We start from the raw sequence: 7,182 nt of genomic DNA on the forward strand, positions 1-7,182 counted from the left end.
TGTAACTCTATTTCTGTCTCTTTGGTTCTCTACAAAGCCAATGGAAATGAATCAGGTTTTTAAATTAATCTGAGCATCTGCTCTTTATTATGCAGTACCAAATCCTTTTGAATTTGTACTCAACATTAATCTGAATCTGAAAGTCATTATTTATGAGTGGGTAATACAACCTTAACAATCCTTGAGTTTACCAGTAGGAGGCACTCACTGCAAAGGAACTGAATTCCCAGTAGCCACCTCTGGGCCTTGGAGTTGCTGGGAAGATCCTGTGGGAATACTTCCGAATCTCCTAATTACCCATTCCCATTTAGAAATGAGCTGCTATGCAACAACAAAACTTACAGCAGCAAGGAACTGTGATATTACTTGAAAATACTGTAGAAAAATTCTTTCATTCTTCTTGTCTTTCTAAGCCGAGAAAAGACGCAACATCTCCTCTATCTTTAAAGCAAATAGGAATGATTTAACATTTTAACACAGTTCACAAGGAAGGTTGCATGAAGTTGCAGAGTCATGGGGTTGCAAAGCAGAGAACCTATGAAAAACTAGGAAGAAGGTGGAAAAGAACTAAAGCCGATACACTACAAGATTTTTATCTCTTCCCATGAATATAATGGGAAAATATTTTCTTTTTTTTAAATTTAATTATATATTTTTACATGTTCACTTTACATCACAATCACTATGACTCCTGGTCACCCCATTCCACAATTCTTCCAACAACCCTCTCCCTCTTATCTTAGCTGGTGGGGGTCTGCCTGGCTATTCTGCTCTCTCCCCTCCCCACATTTCAAGTCTCTGCTTTGAGTGGGTGGGGGACCCTTGGGTATCCTACACCCTAGCACTTCAAGCCTCTGTGAAACTAAACATTTCCTCTTCCACTGAGTACTTACAAGGCAGCTTAACTAGTAGAATATGTCACACGTGTAGGCAGTATCTTTTGGGTTAGCCCCCACTCTAGTAGTTCAGGACCCTCATTGTGGTCAAAGTGCATGTCTGCTACATATGAATGGGAAGGCATAGAGGACCAGTCCAAGAATGTTCTTTGGTTGTTTTTTCAGACTCTGAGAGCCCTGAGAGGCCAGATTAGTTAACTCTGTTGGTCTTCCTGTGGAGTTCCTATACATTTCAGGGCCTGAAATCCTTCCCCATCCCTTCTATCCCCAAGCTCCATCCACTATTTGGCTGTGGGTGCCTGTATTTGTCTGACTTAATGCTGGGTGGAGCCTTTCAAAGGACAAGGACCTCTTGATTGAGAGCACAACAGAGTATCATGGATAGAGTTAGGGATTAGTGCTTGCCCATGAAATGGGTCTCAAATTGGTCTGGTTATTGATTGGCCATTCCTCTGTCTTTCTCCCTCCCCATGACTATATTACTAGCAGACAGGATATATTTTGTGTTGAACCCTCCATTCCCTTCCCCACTCAGTTCTCTCCTCTTAAGACTATTTTATTCCCCCTTCTAAGGGTGATTCAAGCTTCCACACTTGGGCTTTCCTTCTTATGTAGCTTCTTTAGTTCTGTTCAGTGTAGCATGGTACCTTATTGTATGGCTAATATCCATGATATATGAAGAGGGAAGATTCTAGACATCAGAGGCATCAGGATACCACTAGAAAATGAGCCACACAGTCAACGGAGCAGGATTTGTAGGGATTCCCAAAGACTGAAGCAGGTAGCATGTTTGGGTCTGAGCTAGGTCCTCTGCCAATATGATTGTGAGCTTGATGCACATTTGGGAAATCTAACAGTGGGAGTATGTGTGTTGTAGGAGAGTGGCTGTCTCTGACTCTTTTGCCTGCTTTTGGGACCCTTTTCCTCCTACTGGGTTGTCTTATTTAGCCTTGGTATGAGTATATGTGCCTAGTCTTAATGCAAATTATTATGCAACATTGAATTGATATCCCTGGGAGGAATAGTCTTTTATTTGAGGGAAATGGGGGAGTAAATCTAGGAGGGGGAGGAGAGGAGTGGGACTAGGAGAAGTAGAGGAAGGAAACACTGTGGTCAGGATGCAATATATGAGAGAAAATATTCTACATTCACATGCTCATTTTGGTAACACACAAGCACCATTATTTTTCTTTTGCTCCTCTGTCATAAGAACAGAATCAATAAAATGTAACTTCCAGCTAATATTTATTCTTTATTTATTTAGCATGCCTATTTTGGTAATGTATTTTTAACAACATGTGTGCTACTAACCATAACATAAAATGATTTAAATCAAAGTAGTGCTTTTTGTTCTTTAATTTTTTTCGACAACATCTCTTTTTGCCAAACCTGGTATGCTATGCATGACAAACTTCCTTCCACTGTCTCCAGAACACTCAAACTCATAAATATCCTTTTTAATTCTGCAGCGAATAAAGGGTGTATAAAAACAATAGAATCAAACAGAAAGAATAAACAGTCTCTAGGAGGTATGAATAGGAAGATGGAGGAAGGTTCAACATTTGAACCATAGTAGCAGATGCCCAGTTTCTGCTCTGAATTAAAAACTATGAACAAAGTATTAATGGAACTACTTCGGTCTGTGATAAAAATCTTTAATGCAACAGCATTCTAAGATAAAATATTTTATGTATTGAATCCTGAAAAATAAAAGGCCAGGCGTGACAACAAAACAACAAAACTTACAATAATAGCAATGTTTCTAGTGAGTCTAAGAAAAGGAATTGATTTCCACATAATATAAGCTTTGGAAATACTGGGATAAAGAGTGATTTAATCATTATAGACTTTATATCCTCTTGTGGAAATATAGCTTTTGCGTTTTTGACTATTTTAAATATAATAGTAATTAAACCATACTAATTTAAAAAATTTAAACTTTTTTCATTATACCATAATCTATTTTATTCCAAGAATTATTTAAATGTCCATATTTATAATAATTAACGTATTTTACACAAATTCCTGTTAACTTTTTTAGATAATAATGAGAACAATCAGAAACGGAGAGAGGAATTAAGTAAAGAAAAGAAAAAGCAGTAATTGTTCTCCAGTTGCATGAAGATTGTTATGTACTGGTGTCATGGAAGGCTCATAGGCTTACAGTGTTACACTAAGTATTGTAAATGCACAGTGTGGTAAAATTGGTTTCTTCTGGAATTTGGGATGATAAACAGTCCCGTACTCCCATGACTCCCATTCTAGACATTTTGGGGCTTGCAAATGATGTTTATTTCCCTGCTTTTTTTTTTTATCAAGATTTCTTCTCAATATGTGTTGGACTCCATGTAAAAAAGAATTACTTTTTATAAGGACAAATTCAAAGTAGATTACAGTGCACTTAACTACCTATGTCCACTTGACCATCTCCCATGGTTTGTTCTGAGAATCATGGTTATAAATTGCAGGCATAAAATGCCACTATTTTAATGAAGAGAATCTGTCTGTAAAACTAAAACTGAAATATGTTCAAAACTGCATTGTACTAGATCAGAAAATATCAAATAATTTTGAAGTGATTTTTCTCATATTTGGAGTGCCAACTAGTTCAAAGAAACAGTATAACTCTTAGTTAAGACATATACTATTTATAAAATAGTATATATTCATCTATATAATACCTTTTTATTTAAAATAATAATTTCTTGTATACCTTTGTCTAAGTTAACAGATATGATTCAGCAAAATCCATTTCCACCTCTTTGTGTGTGTGTGTGTGTGTGTGTGTGTGTGTGTGTGTGTATACATACGTATTTATAGTCATAGATATCTGGTTACACATTTATATATTGAGATGTGAGGGTCCAAAGGTGACAATTTGAATCAACATTAAAATCAGAGTCTTCTTTGACTGTTTTCTATTTTATAATTGAGTTGGAGTGTCTCAAGTGAACCCAAAACTCACCAATACTATTCTAGCTAGCCAGCTTGCCCTGTAAATCCAATTCTAGCTTCTGGGATTACAGGCATGGCACCACAACCCTTCCTTTTCCTTTGACTTGGGTTCCAGGTGTCTGAACTCAGGATCTTAAGCTTGTTCAACATGGCCTTTGAATATGAAGCCATCTCATATATGGAACAACTTTGCAATTTCTACTTCTTAAATAATGATTAGTGCAATCATAATAGTCACCTGGCTGAGGGGAGGTTACATTGTTCGCAATATTTATTGTTGATTTTTTCCCTCGGGCTGAGGATCATCCATTCCATTTTGGATGTTTGTGCCTACCATTTCCACAAGTGTGGGAAACTTGACTGCTTAATTTGTGGTATTGAGGAACTTCATTTGCATTTTTATTGATAATAGTAGGCTGGGTTTCAGACAGAGAAAAATATTGAAGTGCCTTTTGTTCTCTGTGAACTTTTTTGCACATGAAGAATTATCTTGTAGCTGCTAAACATTCATGCACCAGAAGACTGTTCTGATATTTTGAAAATTCATATTGTCTACTTTGGGGACTACTAGAAAGCAAAATTTTGGTTGCATAGTATATACAGTGCATGTTAAAACACAACTCTATGTATTTTCAAGAAGCAAAATAACATAATAAAAGATATTCCAATAGTTTATTTCTAATGATTAGCATCTTGTACTCTATGTCAAGATTGACTGTATTATTTACATGTTTATATATGGATTTCCACAAATATATGAGTTTCTGTGCAATCTATGTAAGTTTGTGAAGAGAATCATTAAGAGTCATAATATTTTTATGGACTGCAGAAAAACTATAAAACTATTTAGAATGGATGACTTCGGAATAGGTGCTAAGCCTAAATTCACCTGAGTATCTATATTACTCATTCTTTTTTCTAATCCATTCTGTTTGCTAATCTAAAATAAAGAGTGGAAAATGAATCCCTAGAACACATTTCTTCAGGCACACAGCATGTGGAAATTCCTCTGAGGTTTGCTGAGCACAGTAAACAGATTTCCCCACATCCACTTGCCTCACAAACAGCTATTTTTAATCATTGTTGGAGTCCTAAGGCGCTGAGGGAATAATTTAATTCTAATTGTTTTGTTTTCAGCTCTGACGGGTGCAGATTTAAAGCCAGAATGTTTTTTTATGCCTGTGTCCATGAATCCATTTTGAAAGGATCAGAAAATTTAAGGTTCCATGAAAGATAAGGAAAATAATTCTGTATTCTTAACATGTTGATATACTGAACAAATTTAAAAGCCTAATTCAATATGTGATGAAATAGGGAGATATCATACCTGACTACTCATATGTGACCTTAAGATATGGGACACACACACACACACACACACACACACACACACACACACACACACACACACTTTCCATAGCACATTGAAGCTCCTATGAGAAATAAAGAAAAATGATAGCTTTATGGAACATTTATCATTCTTACTGCATGCAAGGTTAAGGCCCCAGTTTTCCTACGATGGTTCTAGTTGAATAACATAGGAAAAAATGTATCTCCCTGTTCCTTCAGCCTCAGAGTTATGCATTACACTGCAAGAGATTTTCAGCAAAAGACACTCTTCATACAGGCAGAAATAAAATATATAGGGTATAGCAACATGGCCTCCTCTATGGTAGGTTTCCTTAATCTATGCGCAATGTGCAGGGTGATAATTTATATAATATCTAAACCATAATTCCTTATGTTTGCACAGGTCCCTCTGGTCACATTAATATTTGTAGGAGCTCTCAAGCTGACTTTAGCAAATGCATCAAACTAAAGTCTGCGAGCATTCAGTATGATGCCTGAACTCAGGAATTATTATATACTATTAGCAATGATCCAGGGACATTAAATCCCATTATAGGAACAAAAAGCAGAGGAAACAAGAATCATTTTTCTCTAGAAGGACTGCAGAAAAGCAGGGCCAATTGTTTCCATCTCTGTTAAGCTGCCTGTTTGTTTCTGGGCTTCCCCAGTGAGGCGTGTTTTCCACAAATCTCAAGAGGTCATGGGAAATCCTCGCACTCTGTGCTGTGTATGGTTGCCAAGGGAAATTTCCACCTTTCTAATCACCTAAGGAAAGACTCACCATTCTTTGGTTTGTTAGGGAGTTCTCAATACCATGTGCATGATATTTAATGTGTAATCTCTTGACATATATGTTACTTTCCATTTGATTAATAAGAAATCGATGTATAAATGCCATGGCTATTGTTATCACAGCAGTTTAGAGCTAATTCTACTTTAATTATGTGAAACCTGTGGCTTATGTAAAGCTATTAATAAGGCCAAAGAAAAGATATGAGATAAAAAAATAACTGATCTTTTAACCAGACAGTTTTAACTGGTAGGAAAAACTTTTATTCTACTATTTGAAGGAACCATTAGAGATAAAATTAATCATTTCAGATGAATTGTAAACAACTTATCCAGACACATTTCAGGAGAGCATATGTATCAGCTTTAAGGTACTGGTTAAACAAATATAGCAACCAGAAGCTAATGAATTTGACAAGGTAAAACTATTTCTTTATGATTAGTCATTGTTGATGAATGTCTATGTTATAAAGAATGTCAGAAGTGATTCTTGATATAATTAATGTGTAGTGTACAATGAGTTCTTGTGAAAGTATTTTAAATTAAGAAACTGTTAATTACCTTAAAAACTGTTTCCTACTTTAAAGTAATTTAAAATATATATACATTGTGCAATGTAGTCATGTGTTAGATTATGGAAGATAATTTGAACACAATATATTCTCCATAATATTAGTTTGCTCAGCATAAAGCAACTCTTTATATATAAAAAGTTTAATGATAATTGTTTAATATAACAAATTGTTAAAACTCAAAAGAGAATTGTATAATAAACCTGCTTTTAGTCTCCAAGAGGATTTTGTGTTTATGTTACATTTATTAATGCAATGCCCTAAACTTGTATTATTATCTTTTTAGAAAAATATGAACACCAAAAGGTTATTCGTTCAAAATTTATCAATTACAGTCATTACAAATAAAAGCATGTTAGATTAATTGACACAAAAATATTCACTTTACAACTTTCTTTTTTATGCCAATCTATCATCCCATTTTCTCTTCAATACATAATGAATTTGAGACTAGATTAATATGAAATTAAGAATTGTTCACAATGGAGTAGTACTCAGCTATTAAAAACAATCAGTTTATGAAATTCTTAGGCAAGTGGATGGAACTAGAAAATATCCTGAGTGAGGTAACCCAATCACAAAAGAACACAAATGGTATGTACTCACTGATTAGTTGATAT

At 35.1% G+C, this 7,182-nt stretch overlaps 1 pseudogene; it reads left to right on the forward strand.

Moving 5' to 3' along the window:
• Positions 1-4,081: 4,081 nt before the first annotated feature.
• On the forward strand, positions 4,082-4,255 carry LOC116897562 (annotated as a pseudogene).
• Positions 4,256-7,182: the final 2,927 nt, after the last annotated feature.

The sequence above is a fragment of the Rattus rattus genome, chromosome 3, assembly GCF_011064425.1.
Source record: "Rattus rattus isolate New Zealand chromosome 3, Rrattus_CSIRO_v1, whole genome shotgun sequence".
In the NCBI taxonomy this organism is placed as follows: Eukaryota; Metazoa; Chordata; class Mammalia; order Rodentia; family Muridae; genus Rattus; species Rattus rattus.